This window comes from Antennarius striatus, chromosome 5 (assembly GCF_040054535.1).
Source record: "Antennarius striatus isolate MH-2024 chromosome 5, ASM4005453v1, whole genome shotgun sequence".
Lineage (NCBI taxonomy): Eukaryota > Metazoa > Chordata > Actinopteri > Lophiiformes > Antennariidae > Antennarius > Antennarius striatus.
In genome coordinates, this window is record NC_090780.1 from 10,795,194 (window position 1) to 10,819,254 (window position 24,061).

Here is a 24,061-nt window from a genome sequence, read left to right on the forward strand (position 1 = left end):
TGAGATGCCTTTGGGTGCCTGGTACAACTGATAACATAATGCACCCCGATAAAACAGGATGGCACTTGAAAGAAATGTTAGACTGCACTAAATCAAGTGTAGTTCAAGGAGCAACCATATCTTCTGTGTTCTCACTTTTGCCTCCAAGTGAATGGAGGTCATTCCTCAAAGTGGAAAAGACTTCATCCTCACACTTAAACCAGAGCTCATACATCTTCTGCTATCAGGAAATGCCTTGTTGAGTAGCAAAAACGAAACACATCAAAGTGTGTTCATATAATATGGAGTTTAGTATAATGGGGTCACTTCAGTCTACACAACACCACCGACTAAAAAGTGTGGCTCAAGTTGAGTGACTTACCAAACTTTAAAAGTTTTTCCCTATTCTTGTCACAAATGAGATTCCAATGAACTGCTTTTGAAATGTATTTACTTAATTTTGAATATACACTGAACTCAGCAAACTCTGTTTTATTTCGTATTCATCTTATTTTTATGCAGCCACAGTGAACATAGCAGTCCTGTTTGTTGACACCAGGTCACTCTTGGAGATGTGACTATTCAGGATACTTCTTTTGCCACAGCCAGATGGCAGCTATTCAGTTGACTTCACTGTGAGTTGTACTGTTCAAGTGAGGTTATCAATCTGGGTCAACATGAGCAACTGTGAGAGGGATCACTAATCAAGTGTGTCCTTTTTCATTCGCCTGCCATTTTCATCCACAATTACCAATATAAAATATTTTGCATTCCTCGCTGATCATTTTTTAGATTACTCTTACAAGTTCTTGCACACATGAAGGGACTGACATTCGTGGTGTCGTCCTCTTAGAAGCGGTGATGTCCTTTCTTTGGAGCATTCCACACACACCATGTCCAGGGAGCGGCTCACGTCAGATGATCCTCTTTCTTCTTCATACGATGCCGACAAGCCTGTCGTCAGAGGGCTTTACCCGCCATGCCTGTGAAACCTGAGAGTTAATGCTGGACAGGATTGCCACTGGTGGGCAAAAGGTGAGGTTGGGATGATGTAGTGAGGAAACAGGGGCTTGGAGCCTGCCTGAGTGTGAGGAAAGCCAACCCGCCACCTCAAAGAGGCTCGAATTTCCTCACAACTTGTTGCCCAATGCTATATAAACTCTGGCATGCGGTGCTGACACCTGATCTGGACTAAAAGTGCCGCTGGAGAGATTCTCTACCCCCACTGTGTCCCCTGCTCTTTCAAGTTCACTGCCCCATCCTCTTGGCCACGCCGACGCAATGGCATGGTCGCCCTCCACGGGGCCCCCAGTGGCCCTCCACCACACAGCTCTCACTCAGGCTCACTCATCACTGCTCTGCTAATGAGGGTCTCATGGGACAGTCTGCCACAACTAACAGGACACCGTGGAGCTACTGTAAGGAGGAGACTTCCCTCCTTGACTTCAGTGTGTACCTATATGTGACAGCTGTCCATCTCCCTGCCAGAATCATTTAAAGGTGATCAGGACAAAATCACAAAAAGAATGTGGCTCCTGCATTTCACCATTTTAAATATTTAATTTGGAATCAGTACAACTCCACCTCTGAATCTGGAGTTTAAAAGCTGACCCCTGCTTGTGTTGGAGGTGGTGTGTGACATGGTTTTGGTTTGTCTTTCTTTACTTGTGCACAAAAAGTTGTCAACATCTTTTCATCTTTTTTTTTTTAATTTATGAAAAAAATTACATTTTGTGTAGGGGAGGGTTTTGGCATCAAAATCCACAAATCATTGAATTTCATTGATTTTTTTAAAATTTCATTGCACTATTGCTATTTGATCTTTTTATTTGAACACTGGATTTTACAATTGACTAAGTGAATTTGAAAAAAGTGTTTTTATCAATAAAATTACACTTAGATACTATTTGTGCCACTGCTTTATCATCAGATTCATCCAATAATGTTTAATCATAAACACAGTGAATGATGGAGGAGCTTTATTTATCACCTTTTAGATGTGCAATATATATGTCATATAATGCAAACAAGAAGCTGGATTAACCCAAGCCATTAACACTGACCACCATTCCAACAATAAACAATTCCATGTTGGCAGTTCCTCTGGTCCTGAACAGAGTAATGAGTGCTGCAAGCATCAATTATTCAACTTTATTGAGTAGGAAATGAGTTTTCAACTCTTCCAACATCAGAAAACCTGATGAGCTGGTAACAGCAGAGAGGGGTTCGTTGTCTGCCATGAATTTATTGTATCACAGAAAATCTAGTGGTCGATACGTCCATGAAGATAAGCTAATGGATGAGTGTTTATGTGTCCATGTGGGAAGATGAATGGTGGACAAGAGGTGGGGGTGAAGTGAAAATAAACGTGTTAATCTGTTAGAAATAGAGATGTGCAACAAACCAATATCAGGTTGTCCACAAATAGAAAGTATTAATGTATGCAAATCACTTCACCTCAATTTAAAAAAAAAATCTAAAGTTTCTGAGGATCTAGGCTGAAATGAACTTGTGTGACGTGACACAACATTTCAAGTCTTACTCCTCCAATTGTGCATGAGCAGCTTTACTCCTGAGCCACATTGCTGCACACTACAAAGTTCTCTGGTTGTTGTGTTTGTGTCAGCCTGAACAATGCTGTGTGTGACCTTCAAGATGCCTTAAGCTCTTTGGAGAGTCACTTCAGATGAGGATTAGAACCGGGTGCAGGAGAAGAATTCAAAAGCAAGAGAATGCTCTTTTTTGTTTCTGCAAGCACAGAAACTGACCGCGGTCGCAAATTTCTGCAAAAGCTGTAAAGAATTGGAGCACGGGGAAAAAAGGGGGAGATTAAAACACCAGTGGGCCCCCCTTTCTTTACTCAGGATGTTGTTTATATTGTTGACAGGCCTTTTAACCTCTCTAAGCTCATTCTGTAAAGTCTCTTTGGGGGCTCACTTTAGGTTTGTAGCTTGTGGACCCTCCATTCAGCCTGTATCCAGTCCAGCACTTGCATTATTTATGAGTGCTTTGGCTGTTACTCTGACTCCCTTATTGAGATTGTTGATACCTCATCATGGAACACAAATAATGAGGAACAATAAATTTAAGTGCTGTCAACAGCCACTTGAGGGAACATGTCAGGTTTCTCTCCCACAGATTCCAGTGACATCAGACTCTTCTCTGAGTGTGATATGTTTCCCTTTTGGACAGGTCCGGTGAATTGGCCTCAAGGCCCATTTCACATTGGATTAGTTTCCATTTCAAGCTCCAACTCAACCCCCACCCCCTATACCAAAGACATGAACTCAGGTTAAATCCTCAGAAAATCTGTTTCATCTTTTGTTATGGTTCTTAAAGCAATGTGACAGAAGTTTGCTTTTAGAGGAATAAATTATGTCGCTTAAGGATAAAAAGACCCTAGTCCAATTGTTTGAAATGGATTAAAATGCTATTGTAGCTCACAGTGTTGAATAAACCACTAGAAGATGCAATCCCATGCTCAGCATTTCTTGTATTAAACTGGTGTCTATACCCATAAGACCACCAACTTGCAGTTCAGTACTTTTATCGTCTCTCCTTCATTGGTGTATTTTCTGCCATAAACAATGTATTGACACAGATAAATAAGCACACTCAAGCACAGATACACAAACGTGACTTAGATTTGAGAATGTAGACACAAGTGCATACCTGCCTACCAGAATAATGGTGTGCAGAGCATGTGTTGCAAGGAAAGATTTAGAATAGAACGCTGCACATGTATAACCTCCTCATCAGCGAGTGCAGCTCCAGATGTGAACATAAATCAGTCACTCAGTGGAGCCTTGTTCTCCATCCCCACGTGCATATACAGAACAAAATGGGTGTTCGTATGAGGGGAAATCATAACAGGGAAAGACGGAACGAAACAAGGATACTATTCCTGCAGAAAGAAAGTTCTCTGTATCTCAGACTCTTGAAAGACACCCCATTACCGTCGGTTCATACAATATCTATACATGACAGAAGATTGTTGCACCAAACCGGTCATCTGACAGCGTAAAAGCAGCAATATTGTTTCAACAATACTAAAAAAATAAATAAATTACAAAATAAATATATATATATATATATTCTAGCCTGTTAAAATGCATCAGAGTTATGGGTTGATTTAATATTAATTCCTTACTCTGTTATCAATAAGCACTTTGTCATGTTGCTGAATATGTATTAACTCTTGTCCTCCAACACCTCATCACAATAAACCTCCACTCACACTACATTAGCCGTAGCTAAATGAGGCCAGTTTTGGGAGTAAAAGCACGCCTGCTCTGACCCTGTGGCTCCAGCTCATGTATCCCTCATGCTCTGTCACTTCACACAATACAACAGACCCCAATGTGGTACAGAACGCTGACGGATGACAGAAGTCTTTTACATGTAAGATGTTGAGTTTAGGTGACAAAAAGATAACAGAAGTAGATTATTTTTTTAGATGGTTTGTATTTAAATTTCCTATGAAACTATAAATGTTTGCCAACATTTATTCATTTGTTTTCTCTGTCCATTTATTCTTCGCGAGGCCATGGAAGAGCTCGAGCCTAATCCCATATGACATAGGGCAAGAGGGGGAGCACACCCTGAACAGGCCGTAATTTCGTCGTTGGGTAGAGAGATAAACACACTAAAGCTCAGTATGGCCAATTTGGAGTCTCCAGTTTACCATATTCTGTCTGTGGACAGTGGGAGGAAGGAAACTATTGATGGTCTGAAACATACACAAGTCAAAACAGAAAGAGAAACTGCTAGTTAAGACATTTATTTGAACCCATTCACCATAAATATAAAAGTCACTATGCAAAACTGTTCTCCTTACGGTTTGATTAGAATCAGTCTCCAGGAAGTAATGACCAAGCAGGCTGATTTTCCATTAATAGAGTTTTTATTTTTTACGGTACTGCCCTTGGTGCTGCCTGCAAACTTGTGGTGACAAGCATGAAGACCCTGTTAGTTGAGCTCTCCTGCAGAGTGGCATGTGGATGACCGTGCCACAAAAACCCAAACAAGAAAGTTGGAACAAGACTTGTATCAAACATGATGTCAACAGGCTAAACAGGAACAGCTTGGACACTGCTAAGTGTCAGAAAAGAGCCCCCCTGGATAGACAGCGTTTCTAAACAGCACAGAGAAGTATCTTTTTGGGAAAAAAACAAAAACAAAAACGAAGCAGAACATTATATTTTATATTTTCTGTGATAATATGATACCAGGGAACTACCAGAATAAAGCATCCAGCTCACCAGTATGAGATGACTGCTATGAAGACATCTTTCTAAGGTAACACACAGCATTTTCTGATCGTGGTTTCATGAAGCAATTTTTGAATTAGTGGTCACTGGATCCGAAGACCATTTGCAATGTGGCATGTGGATGATATCACTACATGAAAGAAGAAAATAGCTGTCCAATATGTATTAGGTACACCCAGTAATCATGATGCCCTTCCTCCATCTTGTACTGGTTTACCTGCTTCTCGAGACCAGACTCTCACTGTGAAATACAGGAAGTATTAAATAACCTAAAACGAAAGTCAAAAAGACTTTGGAATTTGTCGAAATAGATATGTGCTGATGCCAAGTGATAGCGGCTGGTCTAATTCAGTTTTCTGTAGTCTAAGTTCATTAAAGAGGAAGAAAACCAGTGCTGAATTAAAGAAAACCCTATTTCAACACATGATGCTTTAATTTATATGATGATCCCTCAGCTTTTTTCACATGGCTTTCACTCCATGGCTGCCTTTTTCTTTGAGATGAGTCCGTGCTCATCTGGACAAGCTTAAACAGAAAATGAAGTGAAACCTAAGGTGACGCTGGCTCACCCAGGTGTCACACCTTTGTTTCCTTAATTTCCTCTGCAGAGGACCCTCGTGCTCCATGTGAGGCTGTTTCGCGCCTCCCCCCTCTGCTGGCTGGAGGCCTGATGATGTCCAGATGTGGTCCAGATGAGGCTCATGTTCTGACATCCAGCGCTGTAACACTGAGGTTCATGATGCATATTTTAAAAGGGCTTTTGATTGTACAACAGATAAGAATCACCAGTGTGCATTTTTATGATGGATGAAATTGGTTGTAAATGCGGTTGCTGATTGTACACATCAGACATCTTTACTGTTTTTAAACATTCTGTGACAACAGTGTATGATTAAAGCCCTCGACTGCTCCTTCAGGACTAAACCAAACCAATGTGGTTATTATTCAAACCATTTTCAAATATTTGTCAGCTGTCTTGTGACTGATTCAGAGTCGTGCTAATACCACTAAATAATTACTGAATGTAAACTGCTCATATAAATCCCCTTTTCTTCCTAATACGTCATTAATATTAATACTAATTTGGCACTTATCAATCACACTGATATATTTTGAACAAAAAACAGTTTAGATAATGTAAGAGCAGCAAGTATATCTGTGTGCATACTGATATGAAAGAAATATAATATACATGTGTGTGTGCATATGGAGTGTAAATTTACTGGATTTGATGTTAACATGTGTAAACTGTGCTATGGTGCAGTCAGTGCTCATTCCTAGAACAGAGGACTCCCCATAGCAACAGCTGCATGATGTGGACAGATGTGGTGATTTAGAGATTAATCCTGTACTCCTCAGAGGAATATAAAGCAGTACAGTTTAAAATTTTTGTTTCATTTTCTGTGGCTTAACAGGAAGGTAGAAGACACAAAAAGCAATTTAAATAAGCAACAATAAACAGGTGTAAGCTTCACATTATATATATATATTTAAAAGATTTGTTTTAACAGGAATTCCATTACTTGACATGTTTGGCCTTGTGGGAACATTTGTAAAAATTATTTTCAATCAGTAAAATTTTATTTGTTCCTGTTGCCCTTTTGTTTCTTAGGATTTGACACAAATCTGAAGTTTACATGTGTCACTTCTGATTAATGTTACTCTTACATAATGGTCGTGGTTCTCTGCATCGTTGATAAGCTCCACAGATACAAACAATCAAGCAGGATTGAAGAGAGATTGATTTTTAATCATTAATAATTCCAGTGTTGTGATTACACTGTATGGAACTCAGGTTATTGCTTGAGTGAAATTGATGCCATTATAAAAAACACATTTTTGCAGGCCTACTGATTATCCAGCCCAGGAAGAAATGCTGTCCAACTCCTGAATCTAATTGTGTTTCCTGTTTTAAATGTTTGCCTTCCACCTCAGACTGTCTTAGAAGGAGAATGTGTAAAACATGAAAGTCGAATCACAGTTACTTCCAGTAGTATCTATCTTCACACATTCTGTGAGTTTTATTTTGTTCAGGTTTGATATACTGTATCCCAACTTAACACTTCATGGAAAATATTTTCTATACTGAAGAAATAATCCCAGTGGAATTTATGTACTGTATATTCATTTTACTTCTGTCTCTGTCTTAGTGATAGCCAGCTTTTATTGGAGCTAAGCTATAATTAAAAAATAACAGTAAAATACTGGAAGTATGCAAGTAAATAAAAGAAAAATGTCAAGAAAGCATAAATCTAACACCTGTAGCCATGTGATACAGGCTTAGTGATTACAAGAAGAACACATCTAACATTATTAAAAGTGTTATGACTAAAACATCAAAAAGTAAAAGGAGATTATGAACATTGACAAAGATTTGCAAACAATCATTAATTACAAGCAGCCTTTTAAACAAATGACCAAATCCATATGTTTTCTATTGTATGCCATGCAATACAGTTTAACAATGTGTCTATGTGGATAGAGTGTTTTACACATTTTCATGATCTGCATCAACTTTGTCTGTGCGTGTAGGGACACTTTTTGGCCCCACAGTGTTGTGTTTGGCTCCCGATTCAAGTGAAAATTAATACTGTGTTATTCTTTCATTTGGCCTCAAAATTAGCTGTGTCCAATAGGGTTTTAAAGGAGGAAAATTGTGTGTACTGTTATATCAACACCTTGAAATGGCTCAGTTTTAGCTGTATAGCTACTTCTTACCACCACATATATGCGTATTATCCCATCTTTAATGTTTCCATTCTCTGAAAACACCTCACACCTATATGATAATGCATCCTGTCAAGGAGATCTCTCTTCAGTATCAAAGCTAACATTGTTATTGAATACTCAGAGGATTCAGGTAGAGTTCTAAGGCAGAGGAGGAGAGACAAAAAGTACTGATAATTAATGGCTGTCAGAGGATACGAGTGAATGCTGAACGATTACAGATGACATAAAAATTGCAGTGTAATTTCAGATGCCATGGGCATTTTCTGTTGGAGCAGGTCTCCACTTGTCCTGCCTGACAGATGATATTCAAATAGAAGTCAAGGCCAGAAGCACAACATGCCATTGTTGAACCACTTGATATGCTGAGGGCATATAATTGTCTGGACCACATGCAGAACAGAAGATCAAACACCTTCTAGGGTTTCAGGAGAACATTATGAAACACAAAACAAAATTTAAGAAAGGAATACAGGCCTGCAGGCATTAAACTATTGATGTTTCCAGTTAAAAGGGATGTAAATGAAAGAATTTATTTACATTGATGAAAGTAAACAGGGCTGTTGTCTGTTGACAGCATTGTTAACAATCTAGGACACATGGTGGAATCAACACAATCCAGTTTCAGGGCAATCGTGGTCAACGATTAGTCAAATATGACCACATGCTGACTGCACAGGGCCTAATCGAGTTTCCTTGTTTGATTGATGCCTAAACAGCTGCGCACCAGCCGGGCCTGACACAAATGCAAAATAAAGGTGGGTGCATTTTCTGGCTTGGTAATACATCTCTGTAACAATCTCGTGTCTCCGTCAGCCACATCAGAAACAGTCTGATGATTTATGGAGTCTATTAGGTTCATGGAGAAGGGAAGACATGTGAGGCAGTGGGAATCTAAGAGTGTAGGAGATGAGAGCACAAGCAGATGAACAGATTAACTCTGTGTTCCTGTGTCCACAAGCCCCATCAGCTGGCCAACAGCACACCATGACTATCATAACACTTTGATCAGTGGTCAGAGGAGCCCAGTGGTACAGCTGAATAGAGTCAAAAAATCCATGAAAGACGATGCCTCAGAGGGAGATCACATATGATGTGATCGTAATGTAGATCCAAATACAATTTTACAGGTCATGTGTGAAAAATATCAGGTCCCAGAGAGTCCAGATTTTGCAATACATGCAAGTATCTGTAGTCCGTGTTTGATCAAGTGGTAGTTTGCATTGTAACCAGAAAAAGATCAAACATTGTGTTGTACTATCTTCTACATTAGGAAGGAAGTAAACTTTCCAGGGAACTTGACCCCAGTATTATTTCCCACCTGTGTTTATATATTGGACTTTGTTTGGTAGTATACCTGTATTTGTTTTGTATTCTTCTTCTTGTCCTTTTGACTTTTCCCTTAAGGGATCACAACAGCAAATCAGTTGCTTCCATTTAACCCTGTCTTCTGCATCCTCTTCTCTCACACCAACTACCTTCATGTCCTCTTTCACTACATCCATAAACCTCCTCTTTGGTGTTCCTCTAGGCCTCCTGCCTGGCAGTTCAAAACCCAGCATTCTTCTACCAATATATTCACTGTCCTCTGGACATGTCCAAACCATCTCAGTCTGGCCTCTCTGACTGTATCTCCAAAACCTCTAACATGTGCTGTCCCTCTGATGTACTCATTCCTGATCCTATCCTTCCTGGTCACTCCCAGACAGAACCTCAGCATCTTCATCTCTGCTACCTCCAGCTCTGTCTCCTGTCTTTCCCTCAGTGACAATGTCTCTAGACTAAACAACATCGCTGGTCTCACCACAGTTTTTTTACACCTTTCCTTTCATTTTAGCTGAAACTCTTCTATCACACATCACACCTGACATTTTTCTCCACCCGTACCATCCTGCCTGTACACTCTTCTTCACCTCTTTTCCACACTCTCCATTGCTCTGGACTGTTGACCCTAAATACTTAAAATCCTCCACCTTCTTTATCTCTTCCCCCTGTAACGTCACTCTTCCACTTGGGTCCCTCTCATTCACACACATGTACTCTGTTTTACTGCGGCTAACCTTCATTCCTCTCCAATCCAGGACAAACTTCCACCTCTCTAGCTTCTCCTCCACCTGTTCCCTGCTCTCACTGCAGATCACAATGTCATCTGCAAACATCATAGTCCATGGAGATTCCTGCCTAACCTCGTCTGTCAGCCTGTCCATCACCATAGCGAACAAGAAGGGGCTCAGAGCTGATCCCTGATGCAGTCCCACCTCCACCTTGAACTCCTCTGTCACACCTACAGCACACCTCACCACTGTCTTACAGTCCTCATACATGTCCTGCACCGCTCTAACATACTTCTCTGCCACTCCAGACTTATTCATACAATACGACAGTTCCTCTCTGAGCACCCTGTCAGAAGCTTTCTCCACATCTACAAAAACCCAATGCAGCTCCCTCTGGCCTTCTCTATACTTTATCAACATCCTCAAAGCAAATACTGCATCTGTAGTACTCTTTTTTGGCATGAAACCATACTGCTGCTCACAAATGCTCACTTCTGCCCTTAGTCTAGCTTCCACTACTCTTTCCCATAACTCCAAATTAGCAGCTTGTAAGGAAGATGGCGCCTTGCTCAAGGGCGCCTCGCTCAAGGGCGCCTCGGCAGTGGCTGGGGGGTGAGGTGACACCTCCCACTGTCAGCTCACACTCTGAGGATGGCTTGGCGCCGGCGGGAGTGGGAATTGAACCACTGATCTCCAATCATGGGTCGACCACTACTGCTGAGCCACTGCTGCCCCAAGATGACGAGTAATCCCACATCTCAATCTAATCACAATGCATTAATACAGATTTGAATTTCATGCTTGTTATGACGGATGTAGCTTTGCGTTACCTACTGATTTAGATGTGTATTTTTTTCTATGAATTGATTTAAAGATGTTCACATCCAATCAGATAAGGATAAAAATAGACTGTGCCTCTACTCATGTAGATTTACATCTAAAAGTGCAAAAAAATTTATAACCTTGTTGTTATCCACATCCAACTGAGACGCTAGAATGGACATTAGATGTGGACACCTCAATAGCATCCCTCCCCTTCTTTGCAAGAAGGAATACAAGCAGAAATCCAATTTATGAGATATCCGTGAGATAATTCTCACCATCACTGGTTCATTTTCAAAGCTCAGGGTGGGGAGACTTGGCTGGCTGTTCTGTGCCGTAGTTCTTCTAAAATATAGTCTAATTAGCCTCGATTTAGAGAAGGACCTTCCAGTGCTGATGTCGGTCACAGGTACATTTATAAATAACGATAACAACTAATGAGACTTGTTTTATTGGTTTTGGTCTTTCGGTCGTTTTCCGCTCCAGCGGGAGTATCAGTATCTGTACTCTCTACTAGTCAGTCAGAACTGAAGAAACCTTTTGGATGAGAGTTGAAATGTATTCAACAAACCTAGAGCAAGTCCAGCTGATGCTTTTTTTGTACTCTTCTCAACTGTGGTGGAGGCTCTCAGTAAATAAATGCTAACACCTTGTAGAAAATGGGTAAATGATGGCTGTCTTGATCAGATAGGATTCTTGCTGATTCATACATTTAATCGGAGCAAAATTTGTTGTGGGTGCACAAATCCAAAGTCCAAAGTTTGCACCACCTCTTCCATGCCATTAAATCCTGCATACAGTGTTTAGAACTGCATCTAACACTCCACCTTGAGGTGTTCCTCTGCATTTTATATTCACTCAACTCATCTGACCATATTGGACAATTTTTTTAAATGTATATTTCATTGTTGGCTCTATACAATGTGTTACATGATTACAGTCTTAACTGGGATGATCAGTGTAGGTATGTTATGAGAGCAGAAACAGGAAACATGGTGAAATGTTGCCACATGAAGCCATCAATCACATTCTGACACTAATCAGTCACTCTCAGGTCTATCTGGGCTCTCTGGACATGTGAGGTGTTGCAGGGCCTGAAAGGACCACCCAGCGTGGACTCTGACTGACGGTGGCCTGTGTCACCATCACACATAGCTCCTGCTGTTTGCATTCAAGTTGGTGGTTCATTCTTCAACAAAGAATATGCTCTTTATTTTGTGAAATTACAAAATGAGAATTTCCACCAATGTAGCATCTTGAAGCTAGCCCAAGATAAAATGTATAGAGATAAGAAGCAAGAGACATTGTGTTCAAAAATGTCTGGGATTAAATGTAATGAGACATGAGCAACTTAAAAGGTGCTGTCAGCGCACTTTTTATGGAGATGATCTGGACAGTGAAGATCAATATTTACTAATTATCACTATAAACAATATGAACTGATTGTAGTGATTAAATTCCTGTTTTTAGAACCCATTTGAGAAATATAGCTAAGAAAACATCAAACAACTCTGATAAAAGCAGTAAGACAGCTGTCACATCTTTGCATAATGCTATGTATATGCTGTCAGATTACATAACATTATCCCAAACTCATCACTCCATTTGTTTTCCTTTGTCTAGGTTAGATAACAGATTGGCATATGGGAATGATCTAAAGCACACTCAAAGGCCCAGGGACAATACCACAGTCAAACTCAAGGCCCGGGGACCATTGTGGCCCGCCACATCATTTGATGTGGCCCGCGAGAGCATAAAAAGTGAGAGTGTTTATAAATAAATAGGTCAAAAGTGTGCTTTGACCAAAACTACATTTCCCACAATTTCAACACAGACAAAACCATTTTGAACAAAGTTCATGTCATAACTTGTGTTTGATGTTGTTCTTAGTTCACTTGAATAGTTTGATCCTTGATTGTAGTTTTGTGGGTTTAATAACATGACAAATTAGGATTTATGTTATCAGAGAAAACAAGCAAATATTTATTTTGTGTAACTTTAATGTTTGTAACTTGAATATGTAACATATTCAGCGTTATTTATCATTAAGGAGAAGTTACAATTACTTTACATTTTGTCACTTATGTCAGGTTATGGACCCAAATGCAGGACACCAAAGGCAAAACTGTCATCCATGATTTATTAACAAACTCAAAAATTCTCCAGACAGACAAGAAACTCAAAATCAGGAAAGACTACCAGGAACCAAACATGAGCAATGCACCAGCACCTAGCTCTCATTGAGCGAGGCTTAAAAAGCCTCAGGGTCATTAGCCCAAAACAAGTTCAGGAGTGACGATCAGTAACAAGTGTGGAGCTGTGGCTCCACCCACAAGCTTGGCCTCTCCCTGCCACACACCAGCACTGCCACACCCAACTGTGACACATTTATTTTACATTACATTGAGTTACATGTAGCTGACATGCCCAAACGATTTCAGCTGACTCCTTTCGACTACTCTGAGACCCTTGCGAATATCTTACCCTATCTCCAAGGGAGACACCAGCTATCCACCTGAGAAAGCCCATTTCCGCCACTTGTATCTGCGATCTTGTTCCTTCGGTCATGACCCATCGCTCATGACCATAGGTGAGGGTAGGAACGAAGATTGAACGGTGGAGAGCTTTGCCTCTCGGCTTAGCTCCCTCTTTGTGGCAACAGTGCTGTAAAACACTCCAATACCGCTCCTGCAACCCCAATTTTACATCCAATCTCAAGCTCCATTGTGCCCTCACTCATGAAGAGGACCCCAAGATACTTAAACTCTTTCACTTGTGGAAGGATATCATTCCCCACTCGGAGAAGACAGTCCATCGGCATCCCGGCCTCAGATTTGGAGGTGCTGATCGTCATCCCCGCCGCTTCACACTCGGCTGCAAACCAGACCAGTGAGCACTGCAGGTGACAGGGCGATGATGCAAACAGGACCACATCATCTGCAAAAAGCAGCGATGCAATCTTCAGCCCACCAAACTGTAAACCCTCCTCACTACGACTATCCATTGATATCCTGTCCATGAAAATCATGAAGAGAATTGGTGACAAAGCACAGCCATGGCGAAGGCCAACAGCCACTCGGAACAAGTTCCACGTACTGCCGAAAATCCGAATGCAGCTCTCAATTTGGGCGTACAGGGATTGGATGGCCCTGGGGAGAGGCCCCCTCACCCCATACTGCCACAGTACCTCCCAGAGTATACTGTATCCCTGGGGACCCGGTCGTAGGCCTTCTCCAAGTCCACATAACACATTTAGACTGGATGAGCATACTCCCAAGCCCCCTCTAGGATCCCTGCGAGAGTGAAGAGCTGGTCCGTTGTTTCACGACCAGGACGGAACCCACATTGTTCCATTTCAATCTGAGGTTTGACAATCGGCCGGACTCTCCTTTCCAGCACCTTGGTGTAAACTTTCCCAGGAAGGCTGAGGAGTGTGATGCTCCTGTAGTTGGTACACACCCTCTTGTCCCCACCACCACCACCACCCACCTGCCAGTCTTTCGGCACTGTCCCATACTTCCACACAGTGTTAAAGAGGTGTGTCATCCATGAAAGCCTGTCATGGATGACAAGGATGGGACAGCCTGTCCCATCCTTGCCGTGTACAGCTTGGATGGTCACCCGTTTTACTCCCTGCTGCTATTTGGTGCATACGCACAAACAACAGTCAGAGATTTCCCTCCCACAGCCTTAAGTGGTAAGGAGGTGACCCTCTCATCCACCGAGGTAAGCTCCAACACAGCAGCGCTCAGCCGGGGGCTTCTGAGTATCCCCACACCCGCCCTGCGCCTCACGCAACTCCAGAATCAAACAAGGTCCAACCCCTATCCAGGAGTTTGGATCCAGAACCAAGGCTATGTGTGGAGGTAAGCCCCACCAGATCCGACTTGTAACACTCCATCTCCAACACAAGCTCCAGCTCTTTCCCCGCCAGTGAGTTGACATTCCACATCCCCAAAGCCAGTTTCTGCCACCTGGGTCTGGTCCGTCATGACCCCCTGTCATCACTGCCACCAATATGGCAGCACACCCGACCCCATCGATCTGTTCTGGTGGTGGTGGGTCCACAGGGGTGGGAAAAATCCACGTTGCCTTTTCGGGCTGAGCCCGGCCAGACCCTGTGGCAGACCCGGCCACCAAGCGCTCGCTGATGGGCCCTCTGTCCAGGCCTGGCTCCAGACGTGGGCCCCCGGGCTTCATCTGGGCAGGGTCACTTGTTTCTCTTTTCATTCTTTCATGAGGTCTTCTTAACCAATCTTTGTCTGGCCCTTCACTTGAGAGCTGTTTACCTTGGGTGACCCTACCCGGAATACAAGACTCCCGACAACATAGCTCCCAGGATCCTTAGGGCACACAAACCTCTTGGAGAGAGGTTCCTTGCTTTCCACTGTAATACATGCATTACTGTGGAAAGCATTTTTTTGTTGAAAGCTTAAATGCTAAAATTATTTCTCTGCTGAATAAATTTTCCAGAACTTGTGTATTACTAGCTAACATACATGCAGATGCACTTGAGGTTCAATAGAATTCCATTAAACACACACATTATGGCATTCCTCTTTGCTCTTGCATCCATGCAGCATTCTGGGACCGCCTCTCCCCGAATGGCTGTGTTGTCATTAGTGATCTCTCCAGGGAGGTGCAGCTGTCCTGGCTGAAACCAGCTTCTTCAGCTACCAATGCATGTTCAAGATGCTTAGATGTGTCACATGGAGAGAGTGAATCAAAGATTGTTGGGTACATTCAGCCATTTAAAACAGAAAGATGTTACTCAGAAACTGTGCACATGGAGGGATTTAATCTGATGTTACATGGTGTTTTACTTTCTTGAAATAATACAGGTTTAGCATGCATGCTTTTTGCAGGTAGAATCAAAGCAGGAAGCGACAGCGGGAGACGATGTTTTTCTTCTTGAAAAGACATTAGACATGGCATCGCGCCCAGAGTTTGCCCGACCTCAGGCCCTATGACAGGCACCAGCTCCAAGTGACCCGTAAGCAGATGAAGTGGTCAGAAAACGAATGAATGAATAGTTGGCAAAGCGGTTTACATCAAGTAGATAGCCACAAATAGAAACTATCCTATTACAGGGAATCTAGAACAGTGAGTCAGAGTGTGAGCTCACACTGCAAACAACATTTGCATGTTTTACCAACCCCAACCATTGTCATTTGTTTTAGAGTGCAGTCAACATTACAGATTGCTATAATCCCTCAAAGCTGACACTCGTGATATGGCTGTTAATGTTGTCACTGTACTGCTTTGTGCCTCCAGGACAATGAATAATTTGTAGTTATTTTCGCGCCAGGAATTGGATTCGACACAGGTGATTGTCTTACGACAATACTGTCATATAAAAAATGAACTGAATGTTTCAAAGCCAAGAATGGGAATGAAAATATTATGAAGCCAGTTTTGAGCAGATCCAGTAGCGGCGTCGGGAGACAAGACTGTAACATCATGTCTTCATCTGTTTCACAACACCACGCTGATAGCCTTATCAGCTGAATGAAACTAATGTGATGTTCTCTGCTTCCTTCAATAAGAGGGAAGTTGAAGAGAGCTTTTGTTCTGGAGTACAGAACAAAAGCTCCTTTCAACCCCTTCTGATTCAGGATACATTTCTAGGGCCCCGTTACACAGGTATTTTCCTGCAGGAAGGTTAAAGAAAGCACAGCTATAATGCTGTTGTCATTTGACAGTAACAGGAATCTTTGTTCCAGCTGTTAAATTACATAATTCTCACATAAAACTTTTGTGATATTGTGAAAATACAAGCCCTGCAGCAGCAGGAGACGATCATTTTTCCCTGATGATGCCAGAGTATTTCGGGGAGGATATGTTTATGAATTTCATGGCAAGGAGAGATAGTAGAAAGAGGGTGTTGCCAACATGATACTTGGCAGTGACAGTAATGATGTACTGGATCTATCTAGGCTTGGATGAACTCTCCTATGTCTAATTTACAAGGAGTGTCATGAGTGCCAAGTAACTTTCAAATCTCAATACCAGAATAAGTCTGTTTAACTATTTAACATTAGAGGATTGGATCTATCTGGCAATTACATGATATGAATAATATTTTCTCTTATTAGAGGATACCGCAGGCACTGTGGTAGAGCGGGTCGTCCTTAGATCGGCGGTCCGATTCCCACTACCCCCCCAAAAAACAAAAAACAAAACACCCGGAGGTGAGCTGCCAGTGGGAGGTGTCAGCTCACCTCCGGAGCACTGCCGAGGTGCCTTTGAGCATGGCGCTATTCCCCTTCACAAGTCGCTCATTTGGGGTGCTGCATGCCCTCAGGCCCCCTTGTGTGTGTATGTGTGTGTGTGTGTGTGTGTGTGTGTGTGTGTGTGTGTGTGTGTGTGTGTGTGTGTGTGTGTGTGTGTGTGTGTGTGTGTGTGTGCTACAGGGACCTGTACAAACTAACATGTATGCATGCGTTTGAAGAATTACTAACTAGAGAGTGCTCTAAATTTCCCTTCGGAGATCAGACCAGTATATAAAATTTAAAAATTGAAATTAAAAAAATTTAAATAAAATGAAAAATTTCCTTCAGTTTCCTTCATTAGTTTTCCTAATGTGTGAATTTACCCACAACACAGAAAACAAGTTACAGGAAGTGTAATGCTAAAAATATTGAATCATTGCATCCTAATGCGGATGCATATGAAGCAAGAATATAAAGAGACATTTAAAGCTCTGAAAATGGCATCAAAATGGACAATCAGAGGTAACACAGTCATAAGTAACACAGTAATGCATGTACTGTTAATGGCTGATGTTGAGGAGGGCTATTTCCACTTAACTTATAACAAACTGAGATATGGAAATGACTTGAAATGATGCTTCATTCATGTTAACTGTGTTAAATACCACAACAAGAAAAGTACAGATGATAAAGGTTGTTTTTACTTTCCCTCCTGCTAATGTCAACTCAGTAGATGACTGTTTCCTTGGATGTATGGTCCCTTGATCCTCTGCTCACTTAGTCTTATTACATTAAAAATTAAATACACCATCAATCATGTAAAAGAATGAAAATCTAAATGTGAGTGCTGGATCTATGTGGCCACAAGAAGTCAGCAGGATAGAATCAGATTCAAGGAAAGGTTGCACACCACAGTAAATCAGATTGTTTGACAAGTTTAGCTTTGTGGGAAGTTTTCCCTTTACATCAAATGACTAACCGAGATGCTCAAATCTTCAATAAGCCTGTTGATATATGGAGTCCACAAGATCTTAGCGTGTAAAATGTGATTAAAGCATGAACATAGAGTCACTTTGTTAAATATTTGTGGTTGGGGGGGGGTTATGCTGCAGCCTGTGGCCAGATGTAGAGTGTCCTTATCAAGAAATTGGCTGGTCAGAGAAACTTAGTCTAAACCCCAGATTAGTGAACACAACAATGTGCATACAATTCTGAACTAAACAGCCCCCAAACTCCAGATGAACTCATAGATTTCCCCAATGAGTATGTAGCTTTATAATTTTTTTAATCTCACGCTGGAGAATTTTCTATGAGACCTGTAAGAATTGTTGACTTTATAATGAAGTTGGAGGCAAAAACATACTAGATCCTAAATGTAATGGATTATTGGTAGGAAAACTCCAATCCCTCCACATGTAATCCTTGAATGACTTTCCTTTTTATTCCACAGCTGAAGTAGATGGACGATGGACAGCCAGACAGACAGTTCTTGGTGGAGGTAATAAATATCTCACAAGTATATACAAGAACCAAGACAGTCACAGACTGCAACATCCAGCCTGAAAGTAGTACCTGATTAGTGCATAGCTTTGACCTTTCAGGGTAGGTCAAAGCTATGCACTAGCTTTGACCATAGATCAAAGCTAGCGTATAGGTAGATCAAAGCACTAGCTTTGATCTATGGTCTTACACTGGACTTCTCCCTTGTCTTTCTATGTTATCCGTTTCCTGAGTATACAAAAGTTGAAATATGACCTTGACCTAGTTTTCCCAAGGTCAAGGGCATCATCTCATTTTCACCCTCTTTGCCGCCTGAGTAATGTGCTTTTTGTTTCATCTTTCTATCTGCAATGGTTGCAAAGATATTTGGTGGACATACGTAGGAACGAACCGACGAACGAACACAGACAATTACAATACACCACTGCTTTGAAGCGGGATGTAAATATGTTTATGTTCGATGAAGCATAAATATGAGAGCTGCCATCTGGCCTTCTGTTATTAATGCCAGATGGTACACATTCATCACAACACTATTTTATCTTGAATCTATTAGTGAATTGCAGCGACATTTATTTTGATTATTTTCACATTAGTTAGCCTAATGTACAAGATGGAAGGTGAAGGTGTGGGAACACAGGAACACAGCTCTGTGCTGGAGTCAACTCACGGGTCTGAATTTTAAATTGAACCTAAGACTCATCTTTATTTATATGGGAACCTTTAGGCAGGCCTGCAGCCTCCGGTGCTTTGCAGAGCAAGAGCAGAACGGCACAGATGAAACAAATGGTACCAACTGCCATTGTCCAGGGTTACATTTAAATGTTTCCTATTATTTTCCTTGTGCTTTCTGGGTTTTTGTGTGCTTTTTTCTACTTTACTTGCATCATGGAGTTAAACTTTTCCCTCATGCCTCCTGTACCTGAATAGTTTTGTTGAAGTATTTTTGTTATCTTAATCTTTGTCTTGCCCTTGCTTTTGTGATTGGATCCTGTCTTTTTAAAAAAAAAACATTTAATCCTTGACAAACAAACAAAAACTGTAAAATTAAACTTTTTTCTCTGTTAAATTCTCAAATCTATTCAAAGTAAGGGTGCGCTTCATTTATGTGTCTATTCTATAGCACCAGAAAATGATGAAAGAATACTAAATCTAACACAACATTATCTCACATGTGGACACATCTGTCTGATGGGAATAGTAAAAATTCAATAAACACAATCCACATTGTGCCACAATATCTGAATTTTTCCCCCGAAAAATATCCAAACATAAACACTATAGATAAGATAAAATGTATTATAAGTACAGTTTCCAAAGTACCGTATTTTCTGCACTATAAGGCGCACCTAAAAGCCTAAACTTTTCTCATAAAGCCGTAGTGCGCCTTATAATCCGGTGCGTCTTATATATGGATTGATATTCATATTAATATTGGTTAAAAACATGATCGCTGAAAAAAAGCCGGCAGTCTGGCCGCCAGTCATGCCGCACTCCACCACCAGAGGAGCCCCCTCACCAGGCACTCGGGCCCACTCCCCCTAACAACGGTAGTCAAGGGGCGTCACCGAAGTCTCTGCTCTGACTGAGCTGCTCTCAGACGGTAGAGCAGACTGTAGGAGCACCGGTGATTATGTAGCAAAACATAAGGAACTCTCAACAATTCTATTAATAAAGTTTGACTGACTGACTGATCTCAGTATTTCCTAACTATTTGGCGTCAGAAATAACCCCCTTTAAACTTAATTGGTCTTAAAAATGCCATTGTGCTGTCATCTGGATTCTAGTGACGGTCCATTCTATTAGTCTGTGGAAACACACGGAGAAACTGGCATAAAGGTGAATGAAAGACCCTCAAAGCTGAACTTCCAGCCTTTTCTGAAATTTCAAGAGCAGAGTCACTGGTAGACAAAGGTGCCAACGGGTGTGCTGCATTGATTTACAAATGTAGTTGATAGGTCTTCGCGGGTGGCGGAGGGGCGCATTCAGGCTTGTGTATTCTGTCTGCAGCGACGCGCGGTGAGATTCATGGCGGTGAGACACACGGCGGTGAGACACCGACGTTAAAGTCAGTTCTAGGAGTAAAACAGCGTCATATTTGCCAGTAAATTAGCTGCCTGACATTAAAAACTAGTTTAAAAAATCGTTTAGGACACACAGCAGCAAATGGCTGCACCTCACCTCCGATTGTACTACCGATCGATCAAAACAATATTTAATTAATAAACGAAGACGAACGTCGGAGCTTAAATATCTGCTTCGAACTTCAGATCAGGAAATAATCCGCTCTGTTCGCACTGACTGCACTCGTAATGAATTTAACCAGTTTTTAATGTCAGGTTTTTTAATATGTTGACTTCTTTCCAAGATGGCAAAGTGATCAAGTGATCAGGTTTCCTTCATGAGGCTCAGAATGACTTATTGACATAACAACAGGGGCCATTCAAAGGTAGTCAGGAAGTCATGAATGCAGTCATGACTGCCTGAGCATCGCGGCTCTATCTAGTGGATGGAATGCGCAACTACAGTCGCTGCAGTTTATCAAATAAATTTTATTTATTTTTATTGTGTGCGCCTTATAATCCGGTGCGCCTTATATATGAAATAAATTATAAAACAAATTATTGAGGGTGCGCCTATAGTCCAGTGCACCTTATAGTGTGGAAAATACTGTAAATTTGAAGTTTTTCATTCTAAAGAGAGGGCTCCAGCTGTCTGCTCTCCGTACCACGTTACTGTAGTACTGTACTATCATTTCTCTGTCAGTGCTAGAGAGCAGAACCATGACATCATCCTCAATGTTTGAAAGTCCATAATGTTCTCAATGACAGCACCAAAAGGGGAATTGGTTCTGCTGTGAGCATAGGGCCAAATTTTCCCAACATGCAAGGTTTGCTCTGAATTCCATGTCTGCACGACAATCATAGGCACACTTTCAAAACAATTTTATAGATTAGAAATCAATAACAGACATTTTCAGCTTAAACTTGAAAGGGTAAGCCAGATGGTGAAATTGCTCAAAAATAGTCTGTGATGTCTTCTATTTGTATGCAGTGACCACAAACACATGCTATTTCTTAAAGGAGGCCTTGGGTTTTTGATCATTTGTCGTAACAGAGGAAGACTTCTGAGATACCCACACCACCATTCTACATGTGAACCTTATCAATCCTCAATATGTTTCATCTCTATGATGGACTTTATTCCAGATAGCAATCAGCTCTATGTGGGCCTAAAACAAAAGAAAAAAATGTCAAATAGAAAATCTAAATGTCGAATGAGCTGCTTGTCAGTTAGTGCTGATATGAATGGATGTTAAAAAATATAAAACTGTACTGTATAAGTTTTTTTTCTGTATTTGTACCATCTTCATCCCTCTGGGGTCAGACCTCCATTAAATGCAGTCAAACTACATTGAGTCTTCCTCCTCTTGATCGACAGGACCTCTCAGTGTCCAACAGTCCTGCTGACATCGCCCTTCTTCTTTCTCCCACTAACCTGCTGCTAAGAGGAATCCAGCTGGGATAATTGGGCCCCCTGTCCATCTTTTCCTTTTATTCACGTTGTCTGAAAGCTCTCCATCACATATGTAGGAGATGAAAAAAATGGCAGCTCTCTGTGCTATTCATCTCCTTTTTAGCAAACTATCTTTTTCAACAGCACATTCATTTTCATTTTATAGGCCATTAAAACTGGCTAGTGATGACATCTATCACCGGGAACTAGGAGTGTGTTTGGGGTCGGCTGACAGAATGGAGAAAAGAGAAATGAAAATTACTTTGCAAAAAATAAAAAGATGATCAAATACATTAATACAGATAGTAGGCAGAGATTCCCCACATCTGCCACATAAGGACAAGTCAGCTTGTCCCTAACCAAATAATTCTATTGGACATTTAAGATAAATGATTCTAAGAATAATATTGTTGGAACTGTGTTACCCAAGTTTTTTTTTTTTTATAGGATCTGGGCAGCACAGTAACATTTTCATAATCTAATGACAGATTGGACTTTTCCCTAGCAATTTGTCTCCATTTTATTATACATTTTAATCTGCATGATCAAGCAGTTTTTTCAGGTTTATAATCTAGGTCATGAAATACGTCAACAAAATACATAAGTCTTTGTGACTTGCGGCAATGAGTACTCCACTGAAATGCACAGATACAAATGACTTTGAATCTGCTGCTCTGTAAATGTGATATTAATGTCAATATTGACCGATATATACTGTAATAGCGTCAATATTTCAACCGCAGCCACAAGACCAAAGGGAAAAAGCAGAAGAATTCAAAAGATCGTACATCTGAATGTGTGACTTCTTTGGTCCAGCAGTTGTGCAATAAATTACTACAATTAGAGGGACAGCACATGTTAAGAGGTTTTGGAGATAAAGTCAGAGGCCAGATTGAGATGGTTTGGACATGTCCAGAGGAGAGATAGTGAATATATTGGTGGAAGGATGGGTTTTGAACTGCTGGGCAGGAGGCCTAGGAAGACACGGACGAACAAAAACAGTAAATACCAAAAAAGATTTTTTAAGCACAGGTTTTCTTCGTATTAGTTTCATATGATTATTGCTCAAATGAAAGAAGACATATTCAAACATGAAAGATTCAGTTGTAAAGCTTTTTTTTTTTTTTTAATTTCATGTAAACTGCAATCCGAAAAATAATATTTCCCACATTTCATAAAAATAATGTGGTGGAAATCTGGATCATTAAATAAAAAATCAGTTGTAATGGAGATAACATGATAGATGGAAAAAATATAAGTTGAAGAAATATGGAAGCTTATGATTAAAAGAACAAATGAAACAACAGTTTAAAATAACGTAATTCTGCTCCAGTGGATCTTTTTGTAAGCAGTGAAGAGTTGGCTGCTTCTTGCAAGACATATGTGAAACAAAAGAACTTTCTTAAAAAAACCATGGGTATCTAGAAATTTTACAGATCAGTGTTTGGGTTTCGTTGAAAAAAGGTTATAATCGTATGGTTTTAACGTGTGTCCTTAATTTGTTGCCGCATCACAAAACAAGGTTTGAAAATACACTTTTGTTGCTCTCCATCCTCAGACTCTATGTGTTGCTCTGAAAAATAATCACCTCTGTTGCGCTAGCTAAGAGGTAATGGCATGCATGAAAACAAAAATCAGGGTAACAATATGTGCAGGTTTGTTTGTACAGGCCTCAGCTCATTAGACTTCTTTCCGATGGCAAGCACAGCAGTGAGCATGATTCCTCTTGCTCAGATGAAAGGTTCTTGCCTGAGTGTGTCTGCTGTTTGTCATGGGCTGCAGGATCCTGTGTTCCCATAACTGCTCTCAGGAGCCAGTATGTCAGCACATTGACACAATCCCCTACATCCACTGAACCCCAGCAACAGGGAGGCTGAGGGCTGGTTCCTTCATAGAAAGGTCAGGTACATGGATTCTTGTTCAGACTCCCACAGTGCACAACAGGGGAGCATTAGAGCTGCATATCTAACCAAAATCATCA

The 24,061-nt window shown here is 41.0% G+C and overlaps 1 protein-coding gene across 1 annotated transcript in view; it reads right to left on the bottom strand.

Annotated features, from left to right (window-relative positions):
- Positions 1–24,061, bottom strand: part of gnai2b (guanine nucleotide binding protein (G protein), alpha inhibiting activity polypeptide 2b) — a 189,165-nt gene that overhangs the window by 11,533 nt on the left and 153,571 nt on the right. The gene's annotated exons all lie outside the window — the stretch shown is intronic.